This window comes from Echinops telfairi, unplaced genomic scaffold (genome assembly GCF_000313985.2).
Source record: "Echinops telfairi isolate 266 unplaced genomic scaffold, ASM31398v2 ScPeMD7_4;HRSCAF=17, whole genome shotgun sequence".
Lineage (NCBI taxonomy): Eukaryota > Metazoa > Chordata > Mammalia > Afrosoricida > Tenrecidae > Echinops > Echinops telfairi.
In genome coordinates, this window is record NW_022103900.1 from 39,480,066 (window position 1) to 39,498,025 (window position 17,960).

Genomic DNA, 17,960 nt, shown 5'->3' on the forward strand with positions numbered 1-17,960 from the left:
TACTTCATAACTATAATTTTGCTACAGTTATGAATTGGGCCACCCCTGTGAAAGGGTCATTTGACCCCCAAAGGGGTCATGACCCACAGGTTGAGAACCGCTGCTCTAATTCCTGAATGCTCCCCCTACCCCACCCCACTAACATGATCCAGTTCTACCTTACAAATTTGGTTAGACCAGAACACACACATTGGTACAGATAAGAACTCTTGACACATGGAGTTCAGGACAGATAAAATCCTCAGGAACAGTAGTGGGAGTAGCGAAACCATTAGGGTAAGGGGATCGGGGTGGGGGAGTAGAGAAAGGGGAAGCCCATCACAAGATTGGATATATAGCCCCCCCTCCACGAAGGGGACAAATAACAGAAATGTGGGTGAAGGGAGACAACGGACAGTGTAAGATGTGAAATAACAACAATAATATATCATTGATAAAGGATTCACAAGGGTGCGAGGGTGGAGGAGGGAGGGTAGAGGAGGGAGCTGATACCAAGGGCTGAAGTAGAAAGAAAATATTTTGGAAATGTTGATGGCAACATATGTACAAGTGTGCTTAATACCATTGAATGATGGATTGTTATAAGACTTGTAAGAGTCCCCCAATAAAATGACCAATTAAAAAAAATAAAGAAAGAAACCAAACTTGACCATGGTTACTATGGATGAAGGAGGAAGAGTGTCTGCTTAGAGGGCATTGAGTTGATGTCAATGGTGGTAGAGCAATTTGGAGAGGGATATCAATAATGGTTGTAAACATGAAGAGCATAATCAATGGCCCTGAATTATACATGTAGATGTTGTTGAATTGGAGAATGTTTTGTTGCATATATTTTTGCCAAAATTGAAAAGAAAATACAGTCATAGCAATGAGTATAAGGAAGAAGAAAATGTTCTAAAATTGATTGTACAACTCTTCTTGATATAATTTGAGCTACTGAATTGTATGATATGTGAATGAAGTGCCAATAAAACCATTAAAAATAAATAAAACACAATTAAAAATGATGACCAACTAAGCTAAAATGAATAAAACCTATGGGAGTTTAAACAAACACAAAAACCACCCTCTGATCTTTCCCTCCCATTTATTTTCCATTTGCCATCACGTTGACTCGGACTCTGTTGGTGCCAGAGTAGAAATGTGCTCCGTCAGGTTTCCGTGGCTCACTTTTGGAGTGCCGATCACCAGCCCTTTCTTCCGAAGTGCCTCTGGGTGGATCACCAGCCCTTTCTTCCGAGGTGCCTCTGGGTGGACTCGAGCCTCCAACCTTTCTGCTAGCAGCTAGAACACATTAACTGTGTGTACCACCAGGCACTTCACATGTCATGCTGGACGCTAGGAGCCTTCCAGGGCAGTCTAGCCTAGGGGTAGACCTGGACTCTTGGTCAGCCTTGGGATCTGGATCCTAGCCACCCCACCTGATGACTGACTTCAGGAGTTTCCTAATCAATGTCTCCAAAAATGGGGACAATAATAGTATTTTTTGGTGTGAGGTTAATGAGAGCATTGGTGATTGCTCACATTAAGAGCTCAGTATGGAATCTGATATCTGGTGTTTCAGACTAGCCTCCTTGTCCGCCCACTCTCGGCTCTCCCCTTCAGCCACACTGGTCCCCTTAGGTTGCATGGATGACCCAGCATGTTGCTCTACCTCAGGGCATTTGCACTGTGCTTGCTCTCTGCCTGGAAGGTTCTTCCTCCAGGTGGATCTCTGCTTGTCCCTCCCATGCTCGCCATCTCTCTTTTTGTTCCCCGCAGCAGCGGTTCTCAACCTGTGGGTTGTGACTCCTTTGGGGGTCGAACAACCCTTTCACAGAGGTCGCCCAGTTCATAAGAGTAACAAAATTACAGTTATGAATTAGCAACAAAAATAATTTTATGGCTGGGGGGGGGGTCACCACAACATGAGGAACTGTATTAGAGGGTAGAGGCATTAGGAAGGTTGAGAACCACTGAACTAGAGGAATGATGTCTGTTTCATCAGTGCTATATTGCATCCTGGTTGAATCATCCCTTCCTTGTAACCGTTCTATGGGGATGTCCAATTGTCTACAGATGGCCTTTGGGTCCCCACTCCAACCCCTTCTTTCCCATTGATATAATTGTTTGCTTTGGATCTTTTGATACTTGTTACCTGATCTCATCAGCACTTCATGATCACACAGGCTGGTGTGCTTCCTCCATGTGGGCTTATTTGCTTCCCTGCTAGATGGCCGCTTGTTTAACTTCAAGCCTTTAAGACCACAGATGCTATATCTTTTGATAGCCGGGCATCATCTGCTTTCTTCACATTTGTTTATGTACCCATTTGTCTTCAGCAATCACGTCAGGAAGGTGAGTTTGAAAGAGTGCCAATTTATTAGAACAAAGTGTTCTTGTGTTTAGGGAGGCCTTGAGTAGAACCCCAAAGTCTGTCTTCTATCTTAATATTTAACATGTAAATATATATACATTTACCTCTGTCCCTATCATTATAAATTAATATGCTTACATATATACATGGCTATAGCGATACCTCTAAAAATAGCCTTTGCCTCCTACTTATTTCCTCTATTTCTTTTCACCTTCTTCCTATTCCACTATCAAGCTCACCCTCCATTCGGCTCTCAGTAATTCCTCTCGAATACACTGCTCTTGATCAAACACCACCAGGCATTATATACCCTCCCCACCATCAATTTTAGGTCTCTTATTGTTCCCTTATATCTGAGTTTGTTGACTCCCCACTCCTTCTCCCCACCTCCTTCTCTCCAATGTCCCCCAGGACCATCGGTCCCGTTGTTTGCTCCTCAGGATTGTTTGTCCTGCGTATCTTAAATAGACAGGCATAGGGAAAAACAAAACAAAAAACCCAATAAAGAGTTCCAGGTCTTCTTTCCCACTTCCCCTAGTAGTTTTCTTGATATAATATTCACATATCATACACTGCCATAGTTAAATCACTTTTAAAAAGAGTTGTACATACATCATCACAATCAGTTCTAATGCTCCCTCCCCACTCCTGAATGCATTGCTTGAAGAGCAGAGTTTGTATCTGATTTAAGGGTATTTAAAGATGAGGATAGGCTGCAGAGAGCTCCGCAGTGCAGCAGGGGACCGGAGGGACTCAAGTGGGAGGTGCTGGTGTCTTGCTCAGGGGCAGCAGCAAAAGAAATCATGAGAAGTGGGGTGCCGTAGAGAGGAGCGAAGGGACCCTAGGGTGTTCCTGCCTTGGCTACTGTGCTGGGTGGAGCACTCAGGATGGCACAGCTCCACAGGCATGACTGTGTCCCATGTCAGCTAATCCTCCGGCCACCTGTTCAGAGATGTCAGCAGGCTAGCACCAGGACTAGGAGGCTCCAAGCCCACCACCTGTCGCCTCCACACAAGTGTGGATGCTATTCTCAGCCCGGGCTCCAGGACACAGGCCATCAACACAGGGTGAAATCTCAGTTCATGCAGCATGTGGGCTGCCCCACCCTTCATCATGTTTCCTAAGACGGTGCTTGGAACAGCCTCTGGAGGGTAGAGCTGAGCATGGGCCTGCCCACATCCAGGCCAGAGTGCTCAGGGGACCGCGAGGGTCAGGGCAGAGCCACAGGCAACCTCCCCACAGTCCTTCTGAAGCCGTTTCCCTAGCATCACTTCCTCCAGGCAGCCTCCTTCTGGACACCTCAGCCCTCTGCACATTGCTACGAAATGACCGTTTGAATCCACCTACAGGTACCTTAGAAAACATTCCTAACCATCTGCTTCTGAGAGATCGCAGCCACCAAACCACAGGGAGCAGCTCTCCTCTGACACAGTGCGGTGGTTTAGGTTTGGGGTTTGTTCCTATCTAGGAAGTTTGACCTAACCCTGTAATCCAAAATCCTCACAACTGGACCCAAAAACCACACCAGGACAACGAAAGGCTGCAGTGGCCACGGATTTCGTGTCACTCATTCCACAATCATCGTCCGTGGAAGCAGCTTTCAGGGAGTCAAAACACCTACATTCTATGCAAACCTGCAGGGAGAGTGTTAGAAAGGAACGAGCACTGAAGTACACCTGCCCCAGCCACGCCTTTCCATCGCTGTATGTGCTTATGAACGATGGGCAATGATGGAGGCAGACGAGAGGAGAGCAGACGCACGGGGTCACAGGGTCGGTGAAGAATATCAACGGCTTCCCACCGACTGCCTATAGGCAGTCGAATCTGGGTTGTAAGAAGTTCAAGCAGAATGCTGCTGGGAAGTGAGGATGACCAGACCTAGGTGCCCACATGAGGAGGACTCAGAAAGCTCTTGGGAAACAGGTGATTGCTATTATTTTTGTTACTTTTATTAGCCAAAGGGGTGAATACCCACAGAGTCCGTTTTCAAAGGCCCCACCCAGTCTTAGCACAGACCTGCCGACCATGACACACACCCAGTGCCCCACACCTCTTCTTCTCTGCCCGGTGCTAAGGGTTTCCCTGTCTCCACCCCTGTATCACTCTTAGATGGGAAAAGAGGTGTGGCTTGGTGTCCACAGCAAAACAGGAAAGGGCCCATTCCCTACACTGGTCCATTGCATTTCCCTCTCCTCCCCCTCCACAGTCCAGGCTGGAGGGAAGCTGGGAAGAGGCAGGATGGGGAGGGGGTGAGAACAGGAAGGAGGTGGGATAGGTAGGAGAAGCAAGAGGGGGTGGTTCGAAATGGAATTGTGCATCCCCAGAATATGAGGGGGCTTCAAAGTTAAATGGAAAGATAATGAGTATTTTCCCATGAACCAATTTTTAAGGCCCCTCTCATTCAATCTTGCATCTGCATTTTAAATCCTATAAAAGAATATTGAACACCCAGTTTGCAGAAGGTGATGGTTGCCAAAGAAAAGCCAAGAATTCATTTGCAGAAGCCCCACATGGAGGAAGCCTGCGATAAGTTCCTTCTGACCATTAACCAGGGATGGAAGCAGTCTGCACCTCAGTCTTCCACCGACACCGAAAAGTGGATTACCTCCACCATCTCCTCAGCCAGCACAGAGAGGGGCGGTCCTCGGCTTCCTGAGGGAGGCTGCCATGCTGGAGCTCATACCCTCGTAATGAGTCATGCCTGGATCAATCTTGTAAAACCTTCTGTCTAACATAATGTACGTGTCCTAGCCATGATCTTGTTGCTGCTTCTGTAGTCCCACTTGTAACCGATGTACCCATCCACCATCAGTCACGCTTTTGTGACGTTTCATTTGCCCTCACGTATCACTGAATCTCAGTGAAAGCGGGCATGTCATTTTGACTTCATGCTAATGGTCTCCCTCATCTGGATGATGCGTCTTTGTCTTGTCTTTGTCCTGCTTAAGACTTAATACATGTTCCCCTAAAATTATATTTGAGATTTGGGGTCTACTTTATACCCTAATATAATACTAACCTCTATGCCTGGGGGTATAATCCTACTTGGGAATGGGTCGATGTCACATTAATAGGGCAGGGTTATTGTAGGGTGTGTCTTGCGTCCATCTCCTTTGAAATAGTGCTGTCATTCTTGTTGTTAGGTGCCGATGAGTCAGTTGCAACTCATAGCCACCCAATGACAACAGAACCAAACACCACGCGGTCCTGTACCATCCTCAACAATTGTTCTTGTTTCAGCCCATTGGTGCAGCCACTGTGTTAAACCATCTCATTGAGGGTCTCCCTCTTTTTAGCTGCCCCTCTACTTTACCAAGCATGATGTTCTTCTCAGGGACTAGTCTCTCCTGACAACATGTCCAAAGTCCGTGAGATGAAGTCTGCCCAGCCTTGCTTCTAAGAGCACTCTGGCTGTACTTCTTCCAGGACAAATGCTTGTTCTTCTGGCCGTCCATGCTTCCTTCAATATGCTTCACCATAATTCAAATCCATTGATTCTTCTTCGGTCTTTCTTATTCAGTGCCCGATTTTCACATGCTGAGAAGGTGATTGACAATACCGTGATTTGTATCAGGTGTGCCTTCGTCCCCAATGTAACATCTTTGCTTCTCCACACTATAAAGAGGCCTGTTCAGCAGATTTACCCAATGCAATGAGTCCTTTGCTCTTGTGACTGTTACTTCCATGAGTATTGTGTATCCAAAACAAAGTCCTGACAGCTTCAGTCTTTTCTCTGTTTATCAAGTTGTTACCTATTGGTTCAGTTTTGAGGACTTTTGTTTTTGAAAGATGAAGGTTAAAGAAGCACTTGAAAGGGGGAGGATGGGTAAGAGAGATGCTAAGTCACATGGAGCTTTCCAAGAAAGCAGGAGGCAGAAGCTGAAGGACTGTCTCCCTATAGTGAGAGGTCTAAATTCAAACGTTTCGCTACTTGAATGGTGGAAAACTATATTACTGTTTGGGATGTATTACAGCTTAAATTCTGAGCACCCAGTTTGCAGAAGGCTGTGAATGACCGTGAAAGCCCAGAATCAATTTTCAGAGTCCAAACATGGATCAAGTCTCCATTGAATTCTTTCTGATTAGTAACCAGGGATATGAAGCCTTGTCCTCAGGGACAGTGCATTGGAAAGTGGGAAACTTCTACCAGGTGGCGAGCCCAGGTAAGGGCCATCTCCACTTGGTCGTTGCCTAGGGGTGTCCTTGATGGAGATCACCTTCCTGGAGCCGCATAGTCATGGGTCATGCCCGGACTGCCTTGGCCAGAAGGCCCTGGACTACTCTTGTAAGCTCTTACTGTCTAACATAATACAAGCGTGCCAATCATGTCCATTCCCATTTCTGTCGTCCTACTGGAACTGTAATATATTGATCTGCCGCCAATCATGCTTTGGGGACAGTTTTCTTATGAAGTCTGTGGATCTCAGCAAACCCTCGGATGCCATTATGGTCTCTTGCTAACGGTCTCTCTCATCCAGATGATGTGTCTTTGGTCATTTACCAAAACTCCAAACTCACTGCCATCCAGTTGATGCTGACTCATAGTGAGTGACCCTGCAGGACAGGGTGGAACTGTCCCTGAGGGTTTCTGAAACTGTATCTGGTTACAGAGGTAGAAGCCCCATCTTTCTCCAGCTTGTGGTTTCAAACTGCAGACTTGTGGACCACAGTCCAACATGCCATCAGGGCTCCTGTTTAAGTCTTAATAAATGTTTTTCTGAAATTATATTTGAAATGTAGGATCTCTTTTGTGCCAGTAACAGTTAAAAGCCAGCCACTGTGGTGTGTGTGTGGTAGCAGCATTAGAAAACTAAGACTAAACATCGTCATCTGGCCTGTTCCTGCCTCTGGCTGACAGACTCCATGTCCAGGGGAGAGGAAGTACTTCCTGCGGTTAACCTTAACCCTAACCCCTGCAATTAGTGTGTCCCCTCTAGCCTCGGCTTTTCTCCAGAGGTTTATGGAGGAAACTTGGATGTGCTGAGTGAGGGTTGGGCATCTGAGAGAGGGCTCTAAGCTCGATGCTCTCCGGGATCATGGGAAGGCAGGGCCGGAAGGGCCCTGACTTGGTCTTCACCGCCTGCCTTCTGCTATAGAGCTGCCAAGGGCTGCCCTTGCAATGACCCTTGGTGGCTGAGCCTGGTGGGGCACAGACGCTAGGCACAAGATGGACAAGGCAGTTTCTGCCATGCTGGGCAATGAACTGGGCATGAAGCAGCCTGAGTCTTTTACTGATGTGACCCAGAGAGTATTGGCACCTGAACCACTGTGAACTGACCAATCTCTCTGTCTCACCTCATGTACATGTCCCAATTACAGTCCTTTCCCCTGTCTACAGACCCACTTGGAATGGCCAGGTATTGATCTGAACCAATCACGCTTTCGTGCGTTTCCTTTGACCTCCCATGCCCTTTTAAAATCCAGCTCAGCAAAAAACCTTTGGATGCTATTCTGACCTCATGCTAAAGGTCTCCCTCATCTCGATGTCCCATTTAGACTTAATCAATGTCCTCTTTATATTGTATCTGAGATGTGACGTCTGCTTCGCGACCTAAAACAAGTGGCATAGTCAGCGGGTTTCAAAGCTGTCTTTCTTGGCAGGGTCTCTAGAGGGTTGAGGAAACTGGTACCAGAGAAAGGGGTCTTTAACTCCCCATTTCCAGGGACCCTCCGAGACGCCATAAAAATGAGCACTCTTGTAATTATCAACCCATGTTTTAGGGCTTTCAGAAATTGTATTGAGTCTTATTAAGTCTTGTGTGTTTTCTCAGCTGTGAAATGTTACGTTGGTTCGTTATTCTCTCTGTCCTGTTTACAAACCCATTGACTGCCCCCTTTGCAGTGTAATTCCAGGGTTCTGGGTTTGTTTGCCTAGCCTTCGTGTGACTCAGCGATACCATCTGAAAACTGGTGCTCTACTTCGGTGCTCGAAAGAGGTAATTTCTGTCTTCCAGGGGAACTCAAGAGGGCATTTTTATTTTACACACATTTGGTGCGCAAATGCATAGATCATATTTATAATAGGAGCGCTGGGGGGGATAGTAGGTTCTTTTTGTGGAAAACAGTGCTCTGTTTTGAAATGTTATGTCTAGATTCAGATGTTTGAATGAGGTTAATCTATTTTACAAAGCGCTCTTAGCCACTATAAGCCAACACTACGACCTGCTAACCACAAAGTGAGCAGTTTTTCCCCAGCCAGCCACTCTGCAGGAAAAACACGAGACTATGGGACACTCACAGGGGCCGTTCTCTCCTGTTCTTTGGGGTCACTACGAGTTGGAATTGACTGAACGGCAGTGAGCCTTGAGAACTGATCTGCATGTGTGCTAATAATACACGTGTCACTATTTGTTGTTGCTGGGATTTTTGTGCAGATTGGGGGTGGTCCCATCCAGACCAGGGGGACAGGGGTGATAATTCCGCTTCTGTTTTGACATGTGTTACTACTTGGTATGATACAATGCCTTTTCTCTACACATGCAGTGAAACTGGCATTCCACAACCAAGGATCATTTAGAGCAGTGGGTCTCAACCTTCCTAATGCCGCGACCCTTTCATACAGTTCCTCATGTGGTGGTGACCCCCCCAATCAGAACATTATTTTCGTTGCTACTTCTTAACTGTCCTTTTGCTACTGTTCTGAATCGGGTGAGCCCTGGGAAAGGGTCATTCGACCCCCAAGGGGGTGGCGACCCTCAGGTTGAGAACTGCTGATTTAGAGTATCAGCGGCCACCTTTGAAGCAGTGATTGATTTTAAACTAAAACATGATCTTAAACTAAGAGTTTAAGGTCACGTAGCTACTTTTGAATGTTTGTGTTGTGCTGAGATTTTTGTGCAGCAAAAACATAAAGCAAATGTCAGAAGGGACTGACATCTGAGCCTGGTAGAGACTGTGCACTTGACTTTCACACAAAACGGTGCCTCCTGGGATGAAAGCTGTGCCTTGTAGTTGGGCTAGGACTAATGGATGGGAGTCCACCGTGGGCTTCCCCCTCACTTTCAGAGCGAGCAATTTTAGCTTCTTTTGTTTTTCCCTTCCATTAACCACATGCCCTTTTTCCCCCCCAGATGCCTTTTTGTGACCTGAATTAGACAGCCCTTTTTATTAAAGAGTCCACTATAGAAACACTGATAAATTTTTTGATTGGCATAACAAGCAAATGTTTAAAATATACAAAAACAAAATGTTTTTTAAATGTATATTTTTACCTCCGGATGGTACTATCAATTAGAAAAAAATATTTGCATATAATTTTCTTTTACAAAGAGCTTAATGTTGACTTTCTGGCCCGTGTGCTTGTGAATCAACTCATTTTAACATTATGAAGAATTAAATAAATTATTCATTTTGGCAGAGTTTTGTATGTTTATATCAATCCTAGAATCTAGACCTTTCTTTACAAGTGTCTTGAATTAGGTCTTACAAAATGTGTTTCAACAAAAAGGGGGCAAGAGGTTTAAAGGAAAAAACAGATTTTTCCATTTTGCTCAACCTAAGCTGGGTCAGACAAGCAAGCGACTAATGTTAATTCAGGAAGCTCGGTGGAGTGGCGGTTACCTGTGGGCCAGCAGTGTGAACCACCAGCCAGTCTTAGGGAGAAAGACGAGACTTTCTACTCCTGGAACGGGTTACAGAGACAGTTCTACCCTGTCCTATAAGAGTTGGGATGACTCCATGGCAGGGCATGAGAGGGTTAACTCTGGTTTATAGTCTCAGTAGGAACAAAGGTGGCTCAGTGAGTCAGGCACTGGGCTGCTGGCCAAGATCAGCCCATCTGCCCCCAGCGAGTTGTACCATTTCTGAAACTCTACGGGGTCGCCATGAGTCAGAATCCATCCTGCGAGGTTGCTATGACTCAACGGCCAGGAGTTTTAAATCAACATGTAAACATTTGAAGAATCGAAGAAAGCTAAGTTTACGTAAAATGAGAGAAAAATTTAATCAAGTGTTATTTCAGCAGTGTCTTGTGGTACGTAAATAATTTCAAGATCTTGAATTTGGTGACATTAAAATTGAGTTAACATATGTTTGTTATAATTTGAATTTCACATGCTTTTTTCTAAGCAGACATATCTATATTTAGGTCTGCTAAATTGTGTGTTAATTTCTATGTAAAGAATAAGAGGTATGTAATCAGAATAATGTTTAAAGACTCCATTAATAATAAATTTATTTGATATAGTTAAAACTGTACTCATCTACCCCTTGGGAACAGAAACAGAAGGAGCAATACCAGGGGGAGAAAGGAGGAACGGGGAACCAATCACAATGATCAACGTACAGCACCCTGCCCCCCAGGGGGATGAACAACGCAAAGGTGGGTGAAGGGAGACAGAGGTCGGTGTAAAATATGAAAATAATAAGAATTTATCATTTATCAAGGGGTCATGAGAGTGGGAGGGGGTGGAGGGAGGGAAAAAAGAGGAGCTGATACCAAGGGCTCAAATAGAAAGTAAATGTTTAGAAAATAATGATGGCAACATATGTACAAATATGCTTGATACAACTGATGTATGGATTGTTATCAGAGCTGTAAGAGCCCCCATTAAAATGGTTTTAAAAAAAGAAAGAAAGAAACTTTACTCACCTGACAAAAAGTTTAGCTTGTTTAAATTTGGGGGTGGAGTATTAATATTAAATAGCATTAACAAAGAATTGAGTTTCTTGCCATTGAAATTTTAAAACACTTCTTAAATGACCAACTTAACAATCGATTTCGTTCTTTGAATACCCTGGCTTCCTGGGGAAGGAGGGAAGGGATTTGTCAAAGCACCGGGTTTTGAAAAGCATGTCTCAGGTCACTGCCTACCAACCGAAACTCACGGTTCATAAATAGCCCAACGTCTTCCTCGCCCAGCTCTGACGGCATTTCCCCTTCCAGGACTTTCTAGATTGCATCAGAGCCCACACAGCGTCTGCCTAACCTGGCCTGGCCGGCCATTAAGACTACCTTACCCACAGGGTGAATGAGACGTCCAAGGAGATTTAGGCGTAATGTCACTGTTATCGTTTTATTTGCTGGCTATAGCAGATATTTACAACTGGCGGGTATCATTTTGACGTAATCAGGTGTCATTCTAGTGGCTAATTTGTTCCTTTCCAAGCTATCCACTTGCCTACAGCCTTCAGATTCCCCGTTTCAACGTTGATAACTTTTCAGAGGTACCTCTTTAAAGCACTTTTCCATGACTAAAAATGTGTCTGTGCCATATTGTGCTATGCAAATGTGACATTTATAGGGAGGTGACCCACAGGATACAACTTAATAGGTCCTCAGTGGCTGAGGGAAGACCACCTTGAGAAAGGAGTTAAGAATTTTAACATGAGCTGAAAAGCTAGACAGAAGACAGAAGGGCTGTCTTGTTTCGCTTTGTTTGATAGAGGGGAAAAGACAGTTGTTTTGCTCAAAGGGAATGTCTGGCTGTACCAGCATGTGAAAGACAGTACAGGCCAACTTGAGGGAGTGAGGTATGCTGGAGAGTGTCAGGGGAAGTGGACTATTTGCTTTGGTTCAGAAAACAAACGATGACATGTTTTAAAACTTTTATGACATTAGATAAATTTTGGTGGATTGATTTATAAGATGAAAAATGGCCGGTAAATCACCACAAAATGTGATGGGAGTGATAATATTTTCTACTAAAACTGCCGTGGGATCTGAGATGTAGTCAATTACTTTAGCCCTTCTAGTCGTAACTCCTTACGTGAATTAGAATTCTGGACTCTGTGCCCGTGGCTGGAATCCCATTGAGGAATGTGTTCTCTACTAGACTACTGGACAGGATTACGGTGGGATTAAGACCTGACTCTAGTACAGGGTGGGAGCCAAGACATACCCTTTGTGTCCTTGCGGCATCTTTAAAACTGCTAGAAAGTGTGATTTAAGACACCATCTCTCATTTTGTTTAGGGGTAGACTCAGCTAAGACAAATGATGCCTCCATGAAAACCATCAGAGAGAAGCCACTGGACCATTGGGAGGGGCATGCCCAAGACTTCCTCCTGACGTGGCCGAGGACCCAAAGTCCCTTTGTACCAGAGACGGTGGCATGGAGCCTTAGAAGTATGAGTTACCTTCTCCCAATGTCCTGAGACTATGGGACAGTGAGACAGAGAGACAGTTGGGTTGGCTTGCTGACCCATAGAAGCAAAGGCCAAGGGACCATGTGGCTGAGAGGCTATGGACCAGAACGACCGCTGCTGACTGAGGAGAAGTGTTGCTTTACTCACCAATTACTATATCCTTACTATTTATTGATCCTGAATTGTGGTAACCTAAAACTTCCCTAAATGCCCCCTAATCGGGAGTATTGTCTGTGAGTTCTGTGTGGCCATTCCAACAAATTATGGAACCCAGCAGGGAAGTAAGGTGCCGTGGGAGGGTAGGATGGCGTGTGGAGGCCCGGCTGAGCCCTCCCTCACGGAAGGAGGGAAGCTGGGCAGGGCAGGTATGGCCACCACAGGATTTTTAGTTTTTAAAAGGGGTTAAGTCATGTAGTCTGTATCAGGGAAAGTTTATAACAATGATCAGTTCAAGTAAATGTTAATTATCATGTCAAGTATATTCAGTCAGTGGAAGTGAAGTTAAGAAAAAATTGCAAATAGATCACTCCAACAAGTTCAAGTTTTCATTTAAAAATATATATTACTATGAATTAATCATCACTATATCAAAGTTTGTCATCTACAGATAAGCTTTTGCTTTGTTGACCTGCTAAGAAATTTGTCAAAAATTTCCCCCAAATATACTATATTGGACTTCTAAAACCATTAATACCTTGAGCTTTGAGCCTACTAGTGTAAATAAAGATTTCTAGAACTCTAAAGGGTGATGGGATTCGTGAATGACAACTGATACAAAAATAACAACTAAGAATAGAAATTATCCACTAAAGAGATTAAATGTTTATCTAAATTCTTTATGTAGGAATTCTGTGGATATTTTGAGTCAAACAAACAAATCCAAACTCACTGCCATCGAGTTGATGCTGGCACATAGCAGTGACCCTATAGGACCGACTGCCCCTGTAACTCTTCACAGGAGTAGAAAGCCTCATCTTTCTCCCAAGGAACTGGTTGGTGGTTCTGAACTGCTGACCTTGGGGTTAGCAGCCCAACACATAACCACTAGACCACCATGGCTCTATTTTAAGGGTAACCACTGTATAAATACCTACTTTTCTCATTCTTCCCAAATTGTTTTAATTTATGGATTTAACTATAATGGCTCTCACATTGAAAACTTTTATTGCCAAATTTAACAAGGTCATAAAACATCATGACTAGAGAAGCTACTGAGATTTGAGCCATGGGTTACAAAGAGACGGCCAGGAAGAGCCCTGCTAAGTCTCCAAGAGGCAGGTTTGTGTCTCAACAGATGAGTGTTTCAATGTCTGTATTCATGTCCTTATTTGTGTGGAACCAAAGGTTTTGATAGGACGCAGTTGCTAGCGTGATGTTCTATTTTCAAGCATTTGGCCTAATATTGGTGTTAATGTTTCTCCAGTCTACCTCTGGCTTTCATGGAATTTGGAGTAGCCCAGTAAGCCATTTGCCCCTAGATTTTCCAGTTACACTTTAGGATTAAGAAAAAATGACCCCTAAAGGTCATTTTGATTTGAATGGTGGTCCAGAAAAAACATTTTGCGATGAGCATGGTTCTCGTTGAAGATTCAGTCTGTTTAAAGGAACAGATCAGAAAAGACCATCAGACTAGTCATTTGAGTTTACAGCAGGTCAGTGATCATTTAAACTGTTCTCCAAGGCAGTGTTATGATGCACCCATCTAATGCTAATAATTCATTTATCTTCAGAGAAGGGCTAACTTTAGCTAGGGTCGGTTTTTCATATGGGGAGACTGGGCGAGGACCACATTGTCCCACAGTGACCCTAATTTATAGCTACTCCTATAGAAGTTCAATGGAAATTCATGACGGGGGTGGTGGTGGTGGTTGTGGTGGTATTGTCTGTTCCTGAGAAGGTAATTATATATATAATTTTATTTATATATATAATTATATATATATAATTTACAGCTCTTACAACAATCCATACTTCAATTGTATCAAGCACATTTGTACATATGTTGCCATCATCATTTTCAAAACATTTTCTTTCTACTTGAGCCCTTGGTTTCAGCTCCTCTTTTTCCCTCCCTCCCTCACCCTTCCACCCTCATGATAGCTTGATAAATTATAAATTATTAGCGTTTTCATATCTTACACTGTCTTGCTGTCTCCCTTCACCCACATATAAACCCTGTTGTTCATCCCCCTATGGGGGAGGAGTTTATAGGTCGATCATTGTGATCAGTTCCCCCTTTAGCCCCGCACCTTCCCCCTACCCTCATGGTATCGCTATTCCCATTATTGTTCCTGAGGGGTTCATTTGTCCTGGATTCTGTACCAGTGGACATGCTCTGGTCTAGCCGGATTTGTCAGGTAGAACTGGGGTCATGATAGTGGGTGGGGGAAGGGAGCATTAAAGAACTAGAGGAATGTTGTATGTTTTATCAATGCTATACTGCACCCTGGCTTACTCGTTCATTCCTTTCTTGTGACCCTTCTGTGAGGGGATGTCCAAATGTCCTAAGAATGAAATGTCACTTCTCTTGGTGGGTACACTAGGGAAGGACAACTTACCCTTGGGGTCAAGGCTAACTATCACTTGTATAGATCCCCAATAGAGAATTTGCCCTGTGTTATGTTGCAAATCATGCCTTTTTTACAGAATTTCTTTTCTGCCTTTGGGGACCCAGGCCTCATGCTGTTAGGTTGCCTGCATTTTAGATTGTGTCCTTGCGAGGCAGCCGGCATGCTTCATAGGTCCCATCAGAAGGGCTACATTTAGAAATTGCGCTAAGTGAACTGGACCTTCCTTGAACACACCTTTTGCAGATTAAAGAAACGGAATACTCCTTTGGACGTAACGCTGAAATACCCTAGGATCTGAAGCAGAGGCTGCCTATCCCAAGGTATGGACTTGGATGGAAGTCATTGGACTTTGGTTCAAATCTCTATTGCTTTTGAGGCTACCTAATAATTGGAAACTTGAAACGACCATATTTTTGCTATTTTCGCCTATTCTTTATTTTTGTGTAACATGTCATAGTTCAGCAGGCAAAGAGTTTTGCATTGTTAAAAAAATTAAAAATTTTTAAATAAAATAAATGTGATTGAAATTGTTGCCTTGTGTCTAACTCATTGTTTTCTTAAGCAGTGTTCTCCCACTAAAGTTTTTTTAATCTGTATTAAGTGGGCCTTCCAAATATTTTAGTTTAAGAAGATTTCCTATAGATGTCTATTATCCTTTTCTCACTATTATTTTAAATTCGATGTCATTGGCTAGGTTAATGATTTATGAAAGTCCCATGCAGGATATTTACATTACTTCTCAAGAACTTGATAACACTATCTCTGAAGTGGACCGCACTCACTACCATAGAGGTGATTCTGACGCCTAATGACCCTAAAGGGCAAAGTCGAGCTGCCCCTGGCGGTTCTGAGTCTATAACTCTTTATGGGAGTAGAAAGCCTTGTTCTACTCCTGAAGAGTGGCTGGTGGTTTCAAACTGCTTACCTTGTGGTTAGCAGCCCCATGCATAAACACTACACCACCAGGGTTCCATCATCAGAAGTAGAATATATATAGATATAGATATATAGATATGGATTTTTGAGTTCACATTTAACCATCAACCCTAATGTAAGAACAATTTGTTCTTATGATATGACCTTGCTTGATACTTACCCTCATGAAATGCTCACTGAAAATAAGAGTGCTACAGAAAAGTGGCAAAGAAACTAGATAGTGCCGGCTATCAGAAAGAACAGCATCTGAGGTCTTAAAGGCTTGTCTCAAAACAAACAGCCATCTAAGTGAGGCATCGACTAAGTCCACATGGAAGAAGCACACCGGACTGTGTGATTCAAGGACTGTAAATAATATAATCCAAATCTAAAGGAGGGAATGGTATCAGAATTTAAATTGTGGTTACTGGTTTGCAGAAGGCTATGGATGACAGAAAAAGCCCAAAATCCATTTGTAGGATCCACACATAGTTTAAGACTCGCTGAATCCCCTCTGATCATAGACCAGGGATGTGAATAGCCGTCCTATCATAAAGAAAGCATTAGAAGGTGGATTATCACAGATGCAGTTACATTAAAAATTAATACCTTACCATTTGATCTCCCTCTTGACCTATTTTAAATTTGTTCTAGTTTTTAATATTTTCTACTTTGTTTCCTGTTGAGGTTTTTCTGTTTTACTTTGTTATTGTTGTTCATTTTTTGTTTTTTTATTTTGCTTGTTTTTTTGGTATATTTTTCTTTATATGAAATCCAGGATAGGTAAAGCTATAGAGACAGTAAATAGATTAGTGGTTTCTTGGAGGGGAGGGGAGGTTTCAGGGAAATGGGGAGCTAGTAACAATGAGTACAAGAAATAAGAAAATGTTCTACAATTTATTTTGGTAGTGATTGTGCCCAGGAAGCCCTGGTGGTACAGTGATTACACACTGGTTGCAAAAGACAAGGTTGGCAATTGGAAATGCCAGCAGCTCTGTAGGAGAAAATCAGGCTTTCTACTCCCATGAAGAGTTACCTTCTCCGAAACTCACAGGGGCAGCTCTACCCTGCCCTATAGGGTTGCTATGAGTCAGCATCAACTCCATGGCAGTGAGAATGATTATATAACTCTTCTTGATCTAATTAAACTATCGACTTATATGATACATGGATTATGCGTGGATAAAATTGTTAAAATCTCCATATCTCGGATTGCACACCCCGTTAGTCCACTGGGACATACACAAGGCCCAGAGAATGAACTCACCCAATGCTGTCCTACGACACCTTGGCCACCCCCACCTGGGGGCAAGGCTGACATTGATGAGCTGGTGCTCAACCTTTAGACAGACAAGCAAGAAAGCCAACGCTTAGAAATCTCCCAAGGTCAAAGAGCTCAGCAGGAGCAGGGCTGGGATTTAACAGGTAACTAAAGTCAGAAGGGTTAAATAACTGGTTCAAGTCTCAGACAGAAGAATCACAGTCTCCTTGGAGTGCGAAAGGCACAAGGTTACAGCCCAGGAAGCCTGGGGTATACTTTGAACACAGGAAGAACACTGAGCCTGCCACAGATGCAAGTCGGCACAAAGTGGGTCAGGTTTCAGCCACATGCTGACTCAGCTCTCCCCGGCCAGGTCCACACCCACTGTACCCAGACCAAGAATGTGGCCCTTCAGTGGCCTCCACCAGCCCCACTGTCCGCCCCACCAGGAGGACTGGGCCAGCTGTGATCTTGGAGAAGTTGGTGACAGTCTAGTCCTGCCAAGTCCACGTCCAGGATAGATACTGAGTCCTTCTAGAAGGAGACACACAAATAAAAAATTTAAAACTCCTGGCTTAATTTATATTTTAGAATATATATATATATTTGGTCCTGTACCAACTTCAAGAAATGAATTCAGTTAATTGGAAATTCTATTTCCCATCCCTGGTGACACAGTTAAGTTGTAAACTCCAAGGATCTCCCTCTCTCTCTCTGTCTCTCTCTCTCTCTGTGTCTCTCTCTCTCTCTCACACACACACACACACACACAC

The 17,960-nt window shown here is 43.8% G+C and overlaps 1 protein-coding gene across 12 annotated transcripts in view; it reads right to left on the minus strand.

Moving 5' to 3' along the window:
- The window catches only part of BIN1 (bridging integrator 1), a 97,547-nt gene that overhangs the window by 63,666 nt on the left and 15,921 nt on the right, over positions 1–17,960 (minus strand). The window lies entirely within an intron of this gene.